General features: G+C 26.4%; 1 protein-coding gene and 1 long non-coding RNA gene across 2 annotated transcripts in view; both read left to right on the plus strand.

Moving 5' to 3' along the window:
• The window catches only part of LOC107445240 (uncharacterized), a 297,517-nt gene that overhangs the window by 84,773 nt on the left and 189,135 nt on the right, over positions 1-23,609 (plus strand). The gene's annotated exons all lie outside the window — the stretch shown is intronic.
• LOC147802509 (uncharacterized) lies at positions 492-7,830 on the plus strand. Its single transcript, XR_015429980.1, has 2 exons — positions 492-3,870; positions 7,682-7,830. It is a non-coding gene; the product is annotated as an uncharacterized LOC147802509 (long non-coding RNA).

Below are 23,609 nucleotides of genomic sequence, written 5' to 3' on the forward strand. Positions count from 1 at the left end.
TTTCCAGAGCATAAAACAGCAATTTTTATGAATTCATGAAAATTATAAAAAGCATTAAAATCGAGTTTTTTTATGTACAAGCTATTCAAATAATATTATACTAGTAAAAATAAAATACTATTATATCTCTGTAATGAAAATAACATTACATAACAATATAATTCCATTTTTCTTTAAGTCATCAGGTAAAATAGTAATAATTTTTTAAAAAAAAGCTTGACAGTTTTATTTAACTTTTTTAAAAATATTATATGAAAGTTATTCTACAATGTAGCATTTTATTCCAGGTTTAATTAGAATAATAATAAGAAAAATAAGAAGAAAAATCAAAAATAGAGAAAAAATTGATTAACAATATAGATTCAAAAGTACTCTCCACATTGCTTTCAGTTATTTGAGTTTTTGTTTTACAAGTGGATTAAACGATACTAAGTTTCAACTTTTCACTCCTTTTCCGTGGGAGCAAGTTCTACACAAGGATTGCTACCCCTACACTAGCTACCCCTACATTTATTTACATTGTTGCACGCGTGTGTTTACATACGCCGAATTCAATGGTAAGTTCTTTTATTCCTTACTTTAATTATTACTATTTTAGAATGTTAATTCATTATAATGCTTCACTGTCAAAAAAAGTAAATAATTATTGTAGTTAATTCTGCTTGAAATAAACACAAATATTCTAAGCCTATCATTTGCGAAGTTTAACAAACTATGACAAAACGTAACGATTTTGGAAAAAAGCAAGAGAATTTGTTGAATCTCATTTACTGTGCTTAATGTAAAGAGACGAAATACAGACCCGTTATATACGATTGTTATGCAGTTAAGATATTTTTAATAAAATCATGAATTTTTGGAAAGTTTTCTGATGGTACCTAAGCTTAATCAAGGAATATTAATCTGAAATACTGAGTTAAACTAGTTGAGATCTTATGTAAAAAAAAATTCTATTTTAAAGCTTTAATTATCAAAATTATTAAACTAATGCTGCATTATTTTATTCACCTGACAAATTTTGTTGCTATAATAAATAACAATTAACAAAAAGTAACAATTATAAGCATTATTCTGAAGATAATACTTAAATGTCATTAATCATGGTTGACTTTACACACCAAAATATGAGTAGAGGGGATATTTTCCTTCTGTGATTTGCTGCGCCTACTATTGTGGATTTCAAACTTGCATACATTTATAAAAGAAAACTTGTAGAGGTTTGCCAGGGGGTAGTGGCTACAAGATATACCCTGTTGAGTTTCTTCCCATGTTTTGTTTTCAGTGTGATGATAGCCACTGGAAGTTACCAAGACCTGTTGATTATTCTGCCACAGGTGATGATAAACTAATTTTCCGGAGTGGAAAAGAGTTTTAGCTAGATTTATAATGTAAATTTTTCTGTTTCACTAATTTTAGGGGATATTTCCATATATTAACCTGTCACACTAACTACAATAGCCAAGCTACCAAATAGATATAAACTTGAAATTTTTTTTGAAAAAAACATGAATGTTTGCCAAATGGTTACGAGTTATATCTTTCGAGTTGGTCCCTTTCTGTGATTTTTTAACTTTCTTTCAGTTTCTCCGATACCAGAAGTTGCCAAGACGTGCTGATTATTCTGCCATTGTTCCTTTTATAGAGATCTCCCCTGATTTTATGAGTCAAATAAAAGGGGATGTTTCCCTATTTGAACTAGATTGTGCCAACTAAAAATGTTGAAACAAGAAAAAATATATATATTTTGTACTTTGCAAAAATTTAAAAAGAAGTATGTAGAAGTTTTCCTGAGGGTTGCTTCAACTTATATTCTCTGAGTTACTCCCATTCTGAGATATTTTCTTAATTTTTCGTGGACCGCTGGAAGTTTATAAATATTTATCCATAGGTAACAACATAGAAATACTCATTAAACTTTTGATTCCCTATTAGGGTTACTTCTGTATTGTGAGCAGTTATGCCAACTGCTATCGTCCAGGCACCAAATAGATTTCTAACTGCTAACTTTTTAAAAGAATATGTAAAGGTGTGCGAAAGGTAGCTACGAGTTATACTCTTCAAGTTGATCTCCGTTCGTTAATTTTTTTTAGTTCCTCCTGGTTGCTGCGTGGAAGTTGCTTAGAAGATATAGTGATTATTCACCGGCAGATCATGATACGGGCATTTTTCTTACTGTTTTGCCTACTCAGTACGAGATGGCATTTTTATTAGCAAATGAGACGAGACAAGTGTTATGTGTGAAACAGTCCTATCATATTGTTATTAATTTGAGCTGTCTTATCTACTTACCTACTATTGTCTTATAAAGTATAAAAACTATTAGTTGTTGCATTTTTAAAAAAGTTGAGTAGTGGCATTTTCTTTTAACTTTACCTTTTTAAAGAACCAAGGGTTAAACACGCTTGATTGCTCTAAATTTTACAAGAGTCTATAGCAGATGGTTCTTCAACCAAAATGTCGTGGAAGTATCATCTTAACAAGCTATTGCAAGAGAAAATCTCACATGGACAAAATAGTTTTTTGACTATTTATTTTGCAACATGATATCTTTAAAAAGAAAAAAAAACACCCAGTTGTACATTTACTGGAAATTTTTCTTCTTATTTTTGAAACAGTTTTTGAAATTTATCAGCTAAAACGATATGGAAAATAATTGCAATAATTTTCAATATTAAATTATCTTTAGAATTATTCTTATTCAAGCTTTTATTTAAATTTACATTGCTGTTTAAAACTTTTTTAATTCTTTTATAGTCACTGTATTCTAAAAATATGCCTAGGCAGAGGTCTGTCAAGGCCAAATTTACTACCGTTTAGCAGTACCTTCACAAATTCAACTTTAGAAAAAACATTAGTTTCACAAAATACTTTTTCTTATAATTTTATTTTTGTATTCCTTAAGAAACGATAAATCCATATTTTTGTGTTGATTTTTTAATGTAGTTTTTAATTTTTCACAAATTATGTCTAAATTTTCATAAAATAGGTACCTATCAGAAAAACCTAGACAGACCCTTGCTAGGTGAAAAAGTTCAATTGAAATTTTTATTGCTAAATTTTTCTTTTAAACAATTTTTGTCTTGGTTTTTACCTAGCTTTTTACATTTCTAAAAAACTTTGTTTTTATTAACTGTATGACACAGTAATTAAGAATGTTTCTATTGTCTTTATTCTTATCTGGAAAATATGATAATTGGAAAGACTGAGATGTAAAGCTTTAAAATTTCATTTTGAGAATTAAAATAGATTTTTCTGTTTTACATTTGTATATAATCTTTTGTTTTTTTTAGCATTTTTAAGATAACACAGCATTTTAATAACATATTTCTAATAGATTATATTTTAGTTAATGTTGCTTTATGGATACTGCTTTACAAAAAATATTATTCTTAGCATGGAAGTTTTGTTGTAACAATTATGATAATTTTTTTTTCTCTTTCTATTTTACTTCATAACTTTATTAAGTATTTCTGGTTTAGTTTTTTGTTTTCCCTTTAGCCCATTCCACTAATATAGATAAGCATGGAGTAATTTCCGATAATAAATAAACTTATTTATTCGTAAAAAATATTTATTAATGAATTTTTTTTTAAAAAAATATTGCTATAAAAATATATTCTGCATTTCACCATTTTTTTTAGCTAACATTCTGCCAAACCATTACTCCTTACTTCTCTAGTTCTGAATAATAAATGTGCCCGTATAAACAAAACAAAATATGTTTGAATTATTTCTATGTTTTTAAACGTATTAACTGAATGAATTTTCTTTTTCATAATCTATTGATGTACTTCTGAGGAAGATCTTTGAAAAGGATCTAGCTTTGAGAATGAACCTCCATCAAGTCTCATTTGAAGGTACCTGAATTAAGTATGTCTAAAGAAATAACTGTATTTGAATTGTTTCCTTTTTTCTTGTGCTTAAAAATGGGTAAAAAAATTCGTGAAATTATAAACATGATCAAATCAATTGTTAAAAATTATTTCAGATTACTTTTGCTGATATTAAAAAAAGTAATTAAACATTGTTTACATAGGCTGCCCATGCTTCAATAACAACAAATAAAAGTACTCAAAAATTTGTCTCTTAAAATGAATTATCATATATTGTAAATATATTTTCCATGTACTGTAGAATCCTAATTATTTCATGCACAATCATCAGCCTTTGCACTATTCAACTAATTTATAATAGAAGTTTCTGGTGTAAGTTTCATCGTTAGTATCAAGTAGAATGGTAAAGTGTTACTGTTTTTACCACCACTATTTTTGCTGTTCCAATGTTTTATTTCACTGACACTTAAAAAAAAAAATGTGTTTTATCTGCATTAAATTAGTCTTTTTATTCATAGTCCTCCATAAGTTCAAACAAATTCTGAAGCTTCTATTTTGCTTTTGAGAATTCTTCAGCGATTATGCAGATTGATGAATCCCTCAAAGGCTAAGGCTACTCAAACCAAACATTTGGCAAACATTAAAATGAATTATAAAATGAATAAACAACATCAATTAGAAATTCTCGGGGAATTAAGATTTATGCATATTGCTCAGTATTTCAAATCTCCGTGGCAGAATCCAAGCGAAACGGCGACATTGTTGCAAAATTTTACAGATCTCTTGCAGAAAGATTTTTCTCTTGAAAAGAAGAAAATATTACTTTTCTTTTTTACAGAAATATTTGAACAGGCAATTAGATAATCAGTTTTTGACACGCTCAATTTTCACCGATAGTATCATAAATCGACGTAATGTTTTGATAGTATTTTCGGCAGTTATTGATATTGATTTTCATTTGGTTCTTAACCATCTTGATATATTTAAACAATATGGAAAACTCGAATCGAGCATTTGAGTATCTATTTTTTAAGGCTATCTATTTTTTTTTTTTTTTAAATTCTATTGAATTTTTAGAAGTTATAGATGTTGATTTCTCCTTAAATTTTAAATCAGATATTTTTTATACGATATTATTTATTACAACCTAATTTCAAAGTGTAACATGCTTTTGAGGAGTCCAATTTACGTAATTACATCATATATTTTTTTTTTGGGGGGGGGGGCAATTGCTACTACGGATTTCATGATATTTAATATTTTTTTATTGTGATGATTATTTACAAAATGCGAAGAAGCTAATAAAGTGTGTGTCTTCCCACCAACAAAATGTGAGAAAATCACCCATAATATTAAAAAAAAATTATTTCGTGTTAAATTAAGAAAATCATTATTATTATTTTTTGTTAACACAGCATATTTGCCATTTTAAATTAGCAACATATATGCTTGTTTGTATTAAAAGTATTTTGCAATTAGATCTTAGTGCTGGAGAGTTTAGTCGCAGATAGCTCAAAAACATTCTGCCACAAGATTTCAAATTATCCTTGTTTTAATTAAAATAAGCCAATTGTATATATGTTTATATATATATATATATATATATTTTTGTGTACATCTGCAGTTTTCTACAATTCCGCATATTAGAAATTGAACTTTCAATATTGTTAACTTTAATCAATGATTTTATATCTATGACTATACATATGATATTTTCTATTTATATGATATGTCTGTCTATGATATTATCACTTTATTTTTATAAAGTTTTTTTTTTTTCAATAACTTCTGCACTATATTATTATGCTTACATTAAATGAAAAAATTTTTGATTTCATACTGTTTGAAAACATCTTTTATTTAAATATCTTATTTTTCCAAGTGAATGTTTTTGTGTTTATTATTTGGTGTTGAAGTATTAATGATTAAAATGCTTTGAAACACGATTCATTGTGTATATCAAGGTTGCAAAAAATGCTTACTTTTCTCTAAAAGAATTAGACTGACTAGTTTTCATTAATTTATTATATTTTCTTGCATTTTACTGTATACATTTAGCATACTTATGTTCTAACTTTTTATTTTAACAAAAACTATTAAGTAAAATTTACGTTAAATGTCTGATATTGCAGAAAACTTGTAAGTTAAGTAGTTCATGCAATGGAAATTATCACTACTACAAACTATATGAATTACAGTTTGACAAAAAAATATATATTTGTTTTCACATCTGTAAATAAGTTTAAAAAAATTTTGATATATCTGCTCTATACTTGTTCAAAAAAATTTTTATTTTATTTTTTTGCAAGGGTGTGGAAAGTTGGTAATTTTGTTTTGCTCATATATATATATATGCAGCATTAAAAAAGATAATTTCTAATTAGTTCCAAGCATAAAATTATTATTTTTTGAAACAATTTTAAGTTTAAGGCTGTTCCTCCGAATTGTTTTTATAGTTCAAAATTGCTATACTGCATTACTCCAAACATTCTGTCATGTTGCTACAATTAACTAACAGCATTGTGTTCCTTTCATTTAATCACATTTTTCGAAGAAATATTTATTAAAATATTTCTCCAAAAACTGTGTTTTGTGTGTGAAGTTTTTTTTTTTTGAAATTTTTTTATCCAGTCCTTTTTAAGTGGTTTAAACAAATAAAGTTTTTACTGTCCCCAAGCAACCTGATTGTAACACACTAGGGTCAAGGAACACAGAACCTATTTTTCCCACCCTTCCTATTTTTCCCACCATTACTAAGAATTCCGTTGTGGAAATGAATTTCTATATCACCATACAGCTTTCTAATGTATTTTGGAGTAAGTGTTACGTTTTAGCAGCGATTTTACAGAAATTAAAGAATTTTCAAAATAACCATTTTTTGTTTAAAAAAGCTTTAACAGAGGCAATTGTAAAATGTAGTTCTTCACTTGAACTAAATAATATATAGTTTAACAAATTACTGAATTTGTTAAAATTACTCCTTTTGTATATTAAAGATACTGTTAGTGTTAAAAGGCATAGTATTTTTACTGTTTTAATAAATGAGAAATTAAAAATTACATAACTGAAACTAATCGAATTGTGTTTCTGAACTACAAAGTTCTTGCAAAATATTCTGAAGAGGAATGAAAATTGCAGCCAAGGAGCAATAAAAAATGAAAAGAATGAGAGAGGAAAATAAAATTCTGATGATAAGTAAATAAACAGAAAGTATAGGGCAGCTTTTAGGAGTACTTTACCTGACAATGGGCACATGTCGTGGCAAGTACTGCGGTTATGAGAAAAAGTAATTTCAAATAGGAGTGTTTTGTGAATAGTTTTGTCTTGATTTTAGGTCAGCGTGGGTAAACCAATTGACACCTTTATTCCTTCATTGTTCCCCTATTAGAAATGTGCTCTTACTTGTTACCAAAGCAGCCAACAGCACCAGACTAAAACTCTGGAGGAGTTCTCCTCAAAGCCACACGAAAAATAATTTTATGTTTTGTTTATAACTTACTGCTGGCTTCAATGTAAGATTTAGTTAGGATAAAAAAAAATTATGAAATATTCTAATTCAGATTTGTGCTGTATATGTATGTAATTTTGTTGTGTAATATGTGACTAAAATTTTTAAAATAGATTTTCTTATATCTAAGTATTTGGATGTACTCAATCGATATATACTTAGTAGAAATTCCATGAAAATAATAAACAGTTTTAATATTTTTTTAAAAATTTTTATTTAACTGTATTTTATCTAGTCAGTATTGCTTCGTTTTAGAAATCTACTGTTGGTTGTAACAATTTAATATTATTGTCCGGTATATTTTTTTTTTCATATGCTAAAATATTTATTTGTTTTCCAGGAACATTGCAGTGAAGAGGTGATAGTAACAGCGGGATGGAAGAAGTTACGAATGTTTCAGATCTGTGGCGATGTGTTATAATTGTAAATCTATATATTGTAAATATATTGTATGATAGTTGTAAAATAAATAAAACTTAATAAATCTTATTTGATTTAATGTTTTTTTCTGTATTTAAAATTATTTAGTTAACTGCTCTTCTGGATTAAAAATTTTAGTTTTACGAACATAAGACTTAGAAAAATTGTAATTTTAGTAAGTAAACAATGGTAAATTTGGTTAATATTTTTTTTTTACTTCGTGTGTGTGTTAAAGTAAATTTTAGTCAAATTTTTCAAGCTAAAAATTAAAATATATGCATTTAAAAAAAAAATAATGAACCCAAAAGCATTCTAGAAGAGTAGATAATTTCCAGCAAGCAATTTGGAAACATGGACTTCAGGACAGCAGTAGATTTCTTAATTATTAATTTAAACTAAAAAAAAAATAATTTTTTTCCATATGGGTTTGGAAAATCATGTAAGTATTGAGTAATTTTTTCTTCTACCAATTCTTTATATTACAAACTTTTAGGAATGAAAAATGTAAAAAATTCCTGAGGGACATGAAACTTCATAAATAAACTAGTATGCTGCTGTGAAGAGGTAGAAAGATTTGCATTCCATATTCGTTGAGTTATAATTTGAATTGTAAAAATTTACAGAAAGTGTGAGATTAAAAACAAGCTTTTTCTAGGATTCTAAAAAAAAAACATGAATATCGGCTATTTTCCGTTATTTTAGTTTTAGTTCGAAAAGAATTAAAAGTTTTTTTTTAAATAAAAAGTAAATGCTATATTTTTTAGTGTAATTAGTGCAGCGTAAACATTAAAATACGGAATGGTTTCTTTCCTTCTTAGTTAAAAAAAAAACTTAAAATATGCTATTGTTAACAATTCGGTTAAAATTACGATAAATTGAAATTAATTTAGTTAAATTTTCGCGAAAAATTTATCAATTCACCTAGCTCAAAATAAGCGTTAAAAATATTGATATATAAGCGTTAATAATGCGTAAATAAAGCTCAAAATAAGCGTTAATAATACGTAAATAGTACGGATAAAATACGTTTGTATTTTGGTTAAAATAACGTAAAATGTACGTTATTTTAATAAAAATAAGCGTTAAAAACACGTAAATATTCTTGGTGAAAATAACGAATTTATAGAACCAAAAATATACGTAAATAGTTTGGTGAAAAAAACGTAAAAAATACGTTAAAAATTGGTTACGAAATTCACCTTAGTCAAAATAACGGCAAAAATCCGTCATTTTTACGTTAAAAACAGCCCAAATATAAACGCTTTTTTACCTAATTCGAGACTACCACTCGAAACGGAAATAAAACGTTTTAAATAAACGTTTTTTTGCTCTAAACCTTGTGGCATTTTAACGTTATTTTCACGTAATTAATACTTATCTCTGCTGCATGGGTATATATATATATATATATATATATATATATATATATATATATATATATATATATATATATGTATTGTCTTGAGGAAATTTTTGACAAAACCATTCCTTTTTTATCCCTGCCTCCCTTATAGTGCTATATGCTTATATATATATATATATATATATATATATATATATATATATATATATATATATATATATATATATATATATATATATATATATATATATATATATATATATATATATATATATATATATATATATATATATATATTCGTTAATCATTAATCCATCGTTGGAATGGTTTCTTTCAAAAAATACTCCTTAAGATTTTATTTGGGCATCGAAATATACTGAAAAAAATTTGATTGCACTTGACATTCAAAAAAATTTGTGCACTTTGTACAAAACAAATTCGAAAGTTCAAACATTATCGCAGTAACAACTAAGAGCTCTTTAATGAATAATACATTATAAAGGGAACTTATTTTCGTTCTTTTAATGCATGATACGACCGAGAATTCCCGAGAATAAATGGACATTTAAAAAGGAAAACTCTTCCATTCTTTCAATTGCCACTAAAAAGAGAAAGAAATATGGTGACGGAGAATTTTATTTTCTTGACTTTTTTTCTTACCGCAGATTATTTTAAAGTATGTTTATGTCTCTATTGATACGCCATATATATTTTCTTGATTTCAAGCAGAAATTTATTGCCTAGCGAAAGATAGGAAAAAGAGCTTAAAAATTAGAGAAAACTATTGATATCAATATTTTTTCTTTGTAATTTGTTTCTTATATTCTTTTTGCTTGTTTATATTAAAAAGTATTTGTAAATTTTTGATAAATGTCCATAACTTTCGCAAATCGATGGAAAATTACTAAAAATAGAGATAGAAAGTATGTGTATGCATATATTGCTGCTACGAAAAGCAAAGCTTTTCTCAAAGCAAATTGACAAACAAGTAAAATTGCTTCCTGTGAAACTGTTTTTGCTGCAATAAATTACAAATATCGGAGATATTTCATCCGGCCATTTTCTAGTCATCTATCATTTCTGGCCATTTATTTAAATTCATTATACTAAAACATTTTGTTTTTATTTATTTCTGTATTGCAATATTTTATGATTATTACTATAAAACTGAGCATAATTTGTAGCTAAGAATTTATAATTTAAAGCTATTCATAAACTATAAAACCATTTAAATTCATAAGTTAAAACTATTGCATTAGTTTTCATAATTAGTGCCTCAGTAAACCGTACATTATTTCTTTAAGATCCATTATTTTGATTTTATTGATATTATTTCGTTAGATTTTAGTTGTTTATGCTTCTCTTAATTTATTTTTCGATTTTTACATTTCCTTAGTTAAATAATTGTATTCCATAAGTAACATAATATATGTTTGATAGCATTGTATAATGCTTTACCATGCATTCCGATATTAAATTTCATAAGTTAACAAACCAATGCTAAATATTCTAAAACAGTAAAAATGCAGGGGTTGGACAAAATAATAATAAACACTACTATACTAACACATTTTTTGATTTTTCTCAAACAATGATTAAAGAATCATTTTATAGCTTATTATCATATTATATTTATCATATCATCAATTTATTATAAATTTATTATAAATCAGCAATTTATCATAATTATCAATTAAATTTAAAGCTTTTAGAGTTTTGTGGGACCGACAATAAATTACAAATGGAAAATAGTGCTTTTGAACAACCTACGCGAAAAAATATAACAATAAATTTGTAACTTGTAATAATTATTTTAATTTATATATGCAATAATCGCACAACATTTCATAAGCTGAGCTTATATAGTTTTAGAGATATGGACAGTTTTATAAAAAGTAAAAAAAATTCTCTGTTACGTTTTTTTGCTATAACTTTAAAAATACATCATAAAATTACACAAAATTTTTAGAACAATTTAAAATTAAATACAAAGTTTTTGCTCTAAAATTTGAAATAAATTATAAAAACTGTGTAAGATATAAAAAAATAAAGCAGTTATTTCAAGCATGTGCAGAAAAAAATAACATTTATTTCTCCCTACAGTGAATTATATTTGGAAACTATCGAAAAAAGTACGATTTAAATATCTTAAAATTTTTAATTTCGAAGCAGTTTTTGTACTTTTTAAAAAAAACTCAAAATGATAAAAGGTTTTCTAAATATTATTTTGTATCATGAGACAAAATTAAATAACAAATTATAATACCTTACAATAAACGTTCATACACAAAAATATGATTGTATAAGGAAAAAAAACACATTCGAAAGAAAAGTTACTTTCATAGAGGATGATTCCGGAGAATGCCGGTGTCATTTTTAATAAATCTTGCTTAATAGTACAAAATTAAATTTGTGAAAAACCCCTTATCATTGTGAGCTTTTCCGAAAGAAGTACGAAAACTATTTGCAAAATTGTTTGAAACTTTTTAAATTTTTAAGATATTCAAATTGGGCCTTTTCTTATTAATTCACTACAAAATTATTCACTACAAAATTAAGAAAAAAGCAAATTTAGTTTTTTTTCACGCATGTTCAGTATAAAAGAACTGATTAAATTGCTCATATCTTCCCAATTTCAAAAAAGAAATTTCTCAAATTTAAAATCCATTATTTTTTATTTAATTTTAAAAAGCTCATAACTTTTTGCTGAATTTTATTGAATACTTTTTAAGTTATAGCACAAAAGCGTAAGACAAAAAAAATATTTTTTTTTTAAATTTCCATATCTTAATATATATGTAAGCAAGGCTTACGAATTTTTGTGCAATTATTGAATATAAAAACCAAAATAATTGCTGGAAGTTGCATATTTATTGTTACTTTTTTTAACTTAGGGTATTCAAAAATCCTATTTTCTGTTTGTTACTTATTATTGGATCCTCAAAAACTTCTTAAGTTATAAATATGAGAAATCGCATAATCTAAAAACTTCTGAAGTTATAAAATGATTTTTTAAATATTTCTTTGGAAATACGAAAACATGTATTTTTATGTTAGTATCTTTATTAATTTGTCCACCCCCTGCATGTAATAGGTAAAAATTACTCTACAGATAATCTAAATACCCCCAAAAAAGTGCTTATTTAAACTGAAAGTTTATCACTTTCAAATTTTTCTAAAATGCATGCACGCAAAATAATTTTCTGTATTTATTATACTTAATGATGGATGTGATAGGGGAAAAAACTAAAAATAACAAAAATCCTTAAACAAGTGTGTTTATAGGAATTTAAATTTAATCACATGTGATACAAATTTATGACTGCCAAACAAAATTTCTAAATTATTTAATCTACATATATGTGAGTATATATTACTTAATATTTAAATAATTGGTCATAATATTTAAATAATTGGGCAATCGGAATTAAAAATTAATCCAACTATGAACCAAAACTACAAAATTTCAAATAACAATTAAACTAAAAGATCTTTCATAAGGTGACATATCTTTTTTGTATTAAAAGGATTAGTCACATTCTTATCTTTCTACAAGCAGCCACAATCAATCTATTCCAGCATTCCGTGCAGAACTCTAATTTTTCAGCTTACTTTTCGTTTTTCCAGTGCTCAAACACAAATGGCTGAAAGAAGAAAGAACAGTTAGCGAACCAGCCAATAGCAATGAAAAGTCCGATGACGTTATATGATTGTCGCACGTGCGTATTTGTATGTGCTACCGTTCTTGTTAGAGCTGTCGTCTCTCGAGAAGAGATTAATGATTGGTTTATTTTTACTAACATTTCCTGCCTTTAGTGGCTTGATTTATGAACAAAGTCCTGCTGAAATGACTGTAAATGAGTTAATGGTATGACATACCTTTGTGATTTATGTATGACTGAGTGGTGAATTGTTAAACTTTAGGATATCTTAATATAGACTTTAATCAAATCACGTAATTTGTGAAATACAAATATTTCTTTCAACATTTCCGTTCATGTTGTTATTATATTTAAGAGCTCTGTAATAAAATAGGGACAAAATAGACCTTGCAAAAATGAGTTTCATATAGATTGCCTTCCCCTCCCCTTGCAAAAAAAATAAACGTACCACCCTGAATAACTTATGATCTATTGATTGGATCTTTGTTTTAGAACTCATTCTTAATGGGTCAAAAGGAACATATCAAGTATGATAATTAATTAATGCAGACTATATTTCAAGTTGCAAAATCAGACACAAAAACGTATTTTCTATGAATGAGCATTTTTCTGCATGGAATTATCTTCGGAAAAACAAATTCTATAATTATGTGCAAAGCTTTGTCGCAATTCACTTAAAAAGTTCTTGTGATATTGTGAAACACGCAAGAATTTAAATTAAAAATAAGGGGTTCAAATTTTGGACTGTTCTTCTGAAAAAAACTTTTGAGACCATATTTCTTAGAATGCGGTTACACTCTACATTTTGGAGGTCGGAAATCTGAATTCTTATACCATTTATAAAAATAATTTATTCGGTTTACATGTGTAGTTTCTTACAAAACGTGTGGTAATAAGAACTATAATTTTAAAAACCAGAATTTCCAGATTTTTATTACCATATTTCCCAGATTGCGGCTAACCATTATATTTTGAGAACTAGAAATCCGAATACGTCAAAAAAAAACGTTACGTTTATTCAGAGAAAGTACTTTTTTAGTTTTTATTTTAGTTTAAAATATCGTCCACAAAAATAATTAGCATATTTGTGGACATCCCCTCGAACCATTAAGATACAGTTTTAGATGTAACGTAAAGATCTGATCATTAGATCAAATGTTATTTAGCATGGTCAGTTTTTTTCTTTTCTTTTTTTTTTTTGCTCACTGTAGTATTAAAATCTTGAAAAAGGTTGTGTGTAACAGCAAAGAAAAAGTCTAGCGTTTTTTAGAGGACTCAATTCTTCTTTCATGAAGGAACAATTGTTCCAAGAAAATTTGCGACTACAATACAAAATATCACACCCTATGAAATAAAAAAATATAAAATCAAATAACGAAAATTTTACTTCCGAAACAATATTTATATAATAAAATAATTAATACCAGTGGTTTTGAACTTTTTAGGATAAGTGTGTTATTAAATACTGTACCAGTTCAAATAAATATGTAAAAAATTTAACTGACAAATTAATAATTTCCACAAACTATCGTACATTTCAAAAGAAGCTGATTTCAGTTTATTATGATTCTTATGAGCCTTAATTCACAAATTTAATCATAAAAAAATCAAACGTAGTTTTAGTTATCGAAAACTAATAGATCATAAAAAGAATTTACGTTCATTCGCGTTAATCTCAACCCTGCAATAAATGTAAACACATCGAGATTTAAAATGGCATTGCTTCATTGGTTTCCAAACTCTAAAAGTACGGAAATATTTTGTAATTAAAGCTAATTTTTAATAAAAGCTCTACAGTAGCTTTTAAAAAGATTTTTTTCATTATTAAAAATATTTTGCTATAATAATATTTTTAAAGCTAAAAACAATTTTACTTTTCGATTAAATAATATTTTTTAATGTATTTTATTTGAATAATCTAGATTCACACATCAATTGCGTGAAACAACTTAGTGCACTGCCTTTTCGTGTAGTATATTCTTGCCAAACTCGCAGTTTAATAAAAGCTTCACTGAAAAAAGTTTTAAAATTTTAAAATGTATTTTTCAAAAATAAATTCTTCCCACAATAAAGATTCTAAATTTTTTAATTCATTCATTAATACTCTTTGTCTAATTGCTTACATAATGAACACATATACTAAAAATTTTTTAACTGAATCATGCTTAATTTTTTATTAAATATTTATTTATAACAAACTAGCTTCTAGAAGTGCAAATAAAAAGCGGTATTCCGTTGCAAATCCAGATCCATTTTAAAAACTCCTTTCTGTACTATTTCGGCAAATAAAACTAGATAATAACATTTTATTTAACTAAACCTTAAGTATTATCTAAGCAAAGTAAATTTATAATGAAGAAAAAGGTAAAATTTTAAATTTAAAAGAAAAATCAAAACATTATAAACAAAAATAAATAAATAAATGAAATATTATTAAAAACTGAACATTACGAATCGAAGGAGGCTATATATTTCAGATTCCAAATTCATATTACACTCAATTAAATTTTTAAAGTAATTAAAAATGAAATGTATGAACCAGATATGTTTTTTTTTAATTTTTAGTTATTTATAGTTAAAAGAGAAAGTTACAATATATATATTTTTTTAATATGTATATTTTTGCAATAAATATTTTTTTTAAATTAACCAACTCGCAAAGAAATAAAATTAACAAGAATATCCAAACCTAATGTAAAAAAAAGTTTTGACTGTTGAATGAATATTTAAATCCTGTTTTTAGATAGAGAAAAACACCCAAGTCTAAAAATAAATCACGAAGATAGTGTCGCACTCCAAAACAATGTTTTTCATTTCCATAACGCACGCATTTGTATCATTTGGGACACGTCATCGCGTTATAGACACAGTTGCAGTTTTAAATCTCTTTCGCTTCCATTTCCTAAAAAGAATTTTTTTTTTCGTCTGTTTTTTTTTTTTTGTTTCAAAAACATACCCGGCCAAACAATATAAGTTTTCAAGCGTTATACCAGAGAAAAAATGCAAATCTCAAAAGAAATCTTATTTTAAATTTTGGATTGCGTGACAAAACAGAAAAGTTGTATGTTTGAATTTTTTTATTTACATTTTGAGCTGCTTCATATTTATCAATTTTTCATTTATTATTTATAAATATTTGTAATGACTTTTTTATATTTGCAAGCGTCTATTGATGCTTATATGTAAAATGCTATGTTTAAAGGTAGAAAAGAAAGGTTATAATTTGAATTTATAATTTTACTTGGGAATACATCATATGTAGCACAAATTAATTTATATGAGTGAAAGAAAGATAATAACTAAAGTTTTCAAATTTATTAAATATATTAGGACTCCATATTATGTGTCTTTTAAAATACAATTTGGATAGACATATGGATTTGTGTCCATGACGGTAAAGACTTTAATTTAATGTTTAAAAATTCGGAACAGGATTTTTCTGTATTTAAATCTAAAATTATACTTTGCAGAAATCGTAAACACGTATGTCAAATATATTTTTATTCGAGCATAATTAAGGTAATTAAAAAATTAGGCATTAACCATTTGATTTATCGTTTATTAAATTCAAAGAAAATTCGGTGATTTGTGATTCATTTACACATCGCATAGTTCATAGATATATCGTCCTTAAATATTTATGATGCATCGTATTAAATAACATTCATATTAGTAACGTATGATTTCGAATTTGAACGCTTATTAAAACTGAAAGTATGTTCTTTCACTTCCTATTACATTATTTTTCAAAGAATAATTAAAAAAAATGAAAATTGATTTTGCGTTAATCATGATTTTGAGTAATTTAACTAGAAGTACATAATCCTTCTTCAACTTACGTCAGCGTTCCATGCGTCGCCGTGTGATCTGAAAGCCTGGACCGTCCAAGGCTGTACAGTTATTAGATTGCTTGCAACAGAAACAAAAATACGGTCGATTTGAACTTACGTCACTTTACACGTAACTTAAAATGCATGTTGCACTTAAAGTACTCTTAAAATACGTGTAACTTAAAGTACACTTTAAGCAACGTTACTGAAAAGAAAATTATGCGCATTAATTCTGACTTTCGCAAATTATAACAATACACAGAGCTAAACTGTAACTATATATACAGTGGGGAAAAAAACAGAACACTCTGAATAACTTTTGATCTAATGACCGGGATTTCCTGTTCTGGGGATCAAACTTAATGGTTCAGGGAGGTAACCTCAAATATGCTAATTATTAAGTGCGTGCAATATTTTAAGCAACAGAAACTGACACAAACACGTACTTTTTCTGAATGAACAAAACTTTTTTTTCAAATGATTTGGATTTCTGGCCCTCAAAATAAGGTGTAGTCGCAATCAGGGAAATAGGCTCCCAATAGTTTGGTCAGAACAGCGTGAGAATATTCAGACTCCTTAATGTATTTCGAGAATTTTTGAAAGAAATTGAGAAATATTTGCATACAATTAGAGATTTTGCTTATCTAACGATAATTCTATATAAAAATAACTTTTAATTAATGCTTATACATCTTTTATTATTTATATATTTATATATATTTTTTATAGTTCATATATTGTTACTTATATATTTTTATTTTTTATATAGCCCCAAAAAAATTTTATTGCAAGGGGTACACATTTTCACATCATTTTAAAGAACGTAGTTTTGTAAGGCAAAATTCAAAATTTGAACGAGAACAGTCGAATAGTTACTAACAAATAAAATTTTCTGTAGATAAATATTTCGTTAGTTCGTAGTAAAACTTTATCATACCTTCATTTAGGCGAAATTGTTTCAAAATGTTTGGTTACATAATCATCAATTTACAAAATCAGTATCAGAATTGCCATAACAATAAAAAAACTTTTTTTTTATATTTAATGTAAAATCTTAATCTGTAAAAATTCCATATATGGTTCTGAAAATTAATATGATCTCAGAAGATACAGCTATTCGCTATTCTAACCAAAATCATATTTCTTCTGTAATATTAAGATAAATTTTTTAAAAACATTTCCTTTATTTACAATCGTAAGAAACCAATGCTAAGAAGCAAAAATACCATAAGTGGTTTTGAAAATTAATATAGCATGATATTTGATAATAAGGTTATCTATTATTCTAAATAAAGTAATATTTCTGCTGTAATATTAATCAATAAAATAATCTATTTTATTGATTAATATTGCAGAGAAAATAAAATTTTTTGATTTAAATTTCTCTCATTTAAAAATGTAATAAATTGATGCTTGAATCATAGAAATACTTTACATGATTTTTAAAACTAGTATATGATATCTGAAGATAAAGATATCCGTTGGTCTAGATAAATTAATTTTTCTGCTGCAATGACATGCTGCATTTTTATTTTAAAAACGTAATGAACCGATGCTTAAAGCATAGAAATACTATAAATAATTTTGAAAATTTATATATGACATCTATATATAAATATATCCGTTAGTCTAGCTAAAATAATATTTCTAATTGCAACGATAAAATAAATTTTTCATTTTATTTTCTATCATTTAAGAACGTAATAAATGGATGCTTAAAACATAAAAATACTATAAATAATTTTGAAAATTAATATATGACATCTATATATAAAAATATCCGTTAGTCTAGCTAATATAATACTGTTTCTGCAATAACAAACTAAATTTTTCATTTAATTTATTTTCATTTACAAACGGAATTAATAAATCGATGTCTTAAAACATAGAAATGGGATATATGGTTTTGCAAATTTGCATATATCTTTGAAGAAGAAGATACCCGTGAATCTAGCGAAAATAATATTTCTACAGCAATGACGATATAAATTCCTCATTTAATTTTCTTTCATTTACAAACGCAATGAGCCGATGCTTAAAACATGGATACTATAAATATTTTTGAAAATTAATATATGATTTCTGAAGATTAAGATATCCGTTAATCTAGCTAAAGTAATTTTTACTTCAATGACAAAATAAGTTTTTTCTTTTAGTTTTCTTTCATTTACAAACGCAATGAGTCGATGCTTAAAACATAAAAATATTATAAATAATTTTGAAAATTAATATATGACATCTGAAAATAAAGATATCCGTTAGTCTAGCTGAAATAATATTTCTTCTGCAATGACAAATTAAATTTTTCATTTAATTTATTTTCATTTACAAACGTAATTAATAAATCGATGTCTTAAAACATAGAAATGGGATATATGGTTTTGCAAATTTGCATATATCTTTGAAGAAGAAGATACCCGTGAATCTAGCGAAAATAATATTTCTACAGCAATGACGATATAAATTCCTCATTTAATTTTCTTTCATTTACAAACGCAATGAGCCGATGCTTAAAACATGGATACTATAAATATTTTTGAAAATTAATATATGATTTCTGAAGATTAAGATATCCGTTAATCTAGCTAAAGTAATTTTTACTTCAATGACAAAATAAGTTTTTTCTTTTAGTTTTCTTTCATTTACAAACGCAATGAGTCGATGCTTAAAACATAAAAATATTATAAATAATTTTGAAAATTAATATATGACATCTGAAAATAAAGATATCCGTTAGTCTAGCTGAAATAATATTTCTTCTGCAATGACAAATTAAATTTTTCATTTAATTTATTTTCATTTGCAAACGTAATTAATAAATCGATGTCTTAAAACATAGAAATGGGATATATGGTTTTGCAAATTTGCATATATCTTTGAAGAAGAAGATACCCGTGAATCCAGCTAAAATAATATTTCTACTGCAATGACAAAATAAATTCCTCATTTAATTTTCTTTCATTTACAAACGTAATGAACCGAAGCTTAAAACACAAAGCCATCAAACATTAATGAAAGTGAAGTCTAGTTCGTGTAAAAACAAAACAAACATGATATTATGGGATAAAAAGTAAGTCACAAACCGAAACAGTGCTGACTAACAAGAAGATGAAAAGACAAAAAAGTTACAACTACAGCTACTTAGAAGCTTTTGTATGAAAAATCAATTACGAGTGTATAAAAAGAAGAAAAAACTTACTTAGCCTAGATACTTAGGGGGATGTGAGGAGGGGTGGAAGACGGGCCAATTTGCATATATGAATACATAATTATCAGGAGGTTTCGCATCGATTCCGTTTGCCACGTCTTCTTAGTTACATTTTTTGTTCAAACAGACGATTCTGTTCGCGAGAAAAGTTTTCCACAAAAATCAATTTCCAAAATTGCATCTGCCGGGACAATGGAACGCGTTATATAATTGACAAAATGGATTTTTGCTTTGTCTTTCTATTTAGAATCTTCTGCGGCAGGCATTTTTGCGACTTTCCTAAATTAAATTTGGTTAGTTTTACTTTTAGATTTCCCTAATTTATTATTTTTTTTGTTCGTATTTTCCATTGGGAATAACGACTGGACTCCTATAAAAATATATATCAGGAGTTTAAATCTGTTTAAATATCATAAAATGCAGTTTAATCTACTTCCTTTTAAAGCTTATTATTGTTTTGCGTTTTGTATGATTTATTCCAATCAGTGTATTTAGGCATTTTTAAATTGTATGTCTTTAGATGAAAGAAGAAATTAAATTATATTTCTGCGACTTGTGGTAAATGTAGGTTTCAACAAAGGGAAGAATCAAATTGAATAATGACGCAGACATTTCTTTAATAATACGTAATATTTTTAGAAAAAGTTTATCAAGATAAATTTTATAAAGATAAATTATGCTTTACAATTAATACAAAAAACATATCAATGTAATACAAAAATTATCAATAATTTTGTATTAATAAAAGCATTGCAAATCTTTTCATAAAATGTCTTTGGTAGAGAATAGGTGTAGAGATATTCTATTTTGGGACTCAAGGCTAAAAACATACCATTGAATTATAATTAGATTTATATTTCAAAGGAGTCATTTTTAGAATCTTTCCCTCTTTCAATTCCATATTAGGAAGCAGTAAATGATTTTCCTTAATGCGTAGGGTTACAAGGTATGCGACGATTGAGCCTTTTCACTCATTTTCTGTTAATACTTAATGCAGGGGCGATTGTTTTTGCTTGACTCCTGCTGTATGATGTGATCCATGTAAGATGTGCCGGAACCATCCGGTGTTTTGTCCAACCCCCTCCCTTGTGGAGAGTGGATGTGAAATGTTATGGCCTCCAGCCTGCCCGTAAATAAAACTAATGAAGGAATAATTGGTTCACAACTGAATTATTTGAGCTAATTGTAACCAATGATAACAGGGATGTGGGCCTTGTTATTACATATATATATATATATATATATATATATATATATATATATATATATATATATATATATATATATATATATATATATATATATATATATATATATATATATATATATATATATATATATATATATATATATATATATATATATATATATATATATATATAGATATAGTGTCTCCCCTTTATGTCTTCAGAATTGTTTGAACTAGGATCTTGAAATTTAGGCTGCTGGTGTAATGATCAAATTTACTCTCCCATCCAAAAAATTAATTAAAAATAATTATTTTTTCGTTCGAGATTAACATATAAGTAGCAAATATTTATCATAAGACACGTATGACGCATTATTGTTGTTACCGTTTTTTTTCCAACTATTTAGAAGATAACATCAGTGTTAGCTGTTTTTTAGCTTTATTTAACCAAAAATGAAGTTTCAAGTGGATTGCGTGTTCTTAAATAATTATCCCTTCCTGATTTTTCATGCGTCGTAAGCACAGGTAAAATTAAATTGGGTGTTACTTGAAGGAGATGTCACCCAATTTGTATTTTGAAAGTTATCTGAAACCACGTGCCAGTTGTGTTTATGAATACTCTTTTCAAATATTTTTAATGAACAGAAAAAAAATGTAAACTCACTCAATAATAATTGAAAAAAAATCGTATATAGTAATTGTAAAATCGCAATATTCACTTTGTTGGAAATATATATTGATAGAACTAAACTTTAATACCGTGTAATAAAATGTAAATTGTAAATAAAAGAAAATTGTAAACAAAAGAATTGCAAATAAATTGTAAATAACGTCCAATTTTTTTCATGCCAACTTACATTAATTTCCTTTTTTCTAAACAAAGTAGAGTTCATAGTTTTAAGACTGGAGCAATAATACATCTAATAAATAATATTCAAAAATCAAATGCTATACATAAAAAAGGATTTCTCTAAGATTTAAAATTAAGTGTTTGCAGAAAAATTTTCATAAAAACTTATTTAAGACTGTAATTCAAAGTCTATTCGAAGATCGTCAAATCTCATTCTCTATTTATATCTCATCAGGAATACAAATTTACTGTCCATTTCTCGCCAGGCGAAGGGGTCGCCTTTTCCGGATCAGCAGAAAAGCGTATTTAGAAGGAGGGCAATACGACGACCTTCTCAGATTAATGGAATAATTTAATGTCCCGTGGAAAGAGCGGCGTCATCATATAATGAGGCTAATTAAGACAAGCGCAAGGGAAGCCAACTCATTATTAGAACAGAGCCAAACACTCGCCAAGCCGGACTCTCTTAATTATGAGACTCGAGTCTCTCGTTTAATTTAAAACTGCAATTTATTATAGAGACTTGAAAAAGTTGCTTATTACATCATCAAAGATGGAATGAACTCTTTAGTTTTTTGCGTGAAGATTTTTTTTCAGAAGAAGGATTTAATTCCAAACTTTTGATTTTTGTCTTCTAACTACAATATACGAAATTCCGAATCAATTATGGTATAAAAAATTGGAACAAAGGGTGCTGGAACTTTTTACCGCAAAATCTATTTTTACTACAATATATTACGAAATAAAAAAATATGATATATTCTTAGTTTCACAATAATAATTATTATAAAATCACTAAATCACTCTAATTAAATAAATAATGCTATAAAAATTACGGCATAATATTTTACAGTAAAAATGAATTTTAAGTTAAAATGGCTTTTACGGTAAAATGAATTTTACAGGAGATGTACCAAAGGTGCCAGTACCTTAAACCGTAATTCGATCCGGAACTTCTTACAGTGTATGTGATATAACAGGGCATGAAATTTTAGCTCTAAACATACTAGTCTGACTAAAATTTTCACTCCCCATAATTTCACATTCATAAAAGATATAAGAAATTTTTAAATTGTAAAACACGAAGAATTTTTTGGTTTACGAAACATAAAAGAATAAATAACTCAAATGCAATAATAATAATAAGTCAAAATAAGCTTGTCATATGAGTTTAATGTATCAAAATCAATGGTTTCATGAGTAAAGAGCGGCTGAGAAAAATAATTTAAAAAATACCGTGCTTGATTTCAGAGCACTGTATTAAGGCATCATAATCTACGCAGTTTAACTATATAGTTAATTTAAAGCTCAATAATTGTAAGAGGAAACTCATCGTGAACATTAAATATTTTATCGCCAATGGCGAACTGGAGAGTAGAGATTTCGACACCAGTGCTATAACGTTTTATAGGCAAAAACAGATTTGAGACGTGTGTCTGTTCACGCTGTATATTAAACGTTTTGTTTGTGTTTGATTCGTTGTTTTTTTACATGTGTAAAAGTTTTTCGTTCCATCGCTCAGCGTTATACACTGGGTGATAAATTAGTTCCATAATTCAGCAAGTGCAATTAAAAAATATTGCACTCAATATTTATTGAACTTCTCTTGACAAAATTCAGAATACTTACCTTTATTTCAGTTATGCCAGTCAAAGTTTCGAATATTCCTATACAAGTGATCAGTTTATGGGCAAATTTATATTGATTTCCAATTTTGTATGCCATTTATTAACGATTCGGGCTTAA

This window comes from Parasteatoda tepidariorum, chromosome 10 (assembly GCF_982258835.1).
Source record: "Parasteatoda tepidariorum strain Cologne lab strain chromosome 10, Ptep-v5.0, whole genome shotgun sequence".
Lineage (NCBI taxonomy): Eukaryota > Metazoa > Arthropoda > Arachnida > Araneae > Theridiidae > Parasteatoda > Parasteatoda tepidariorum.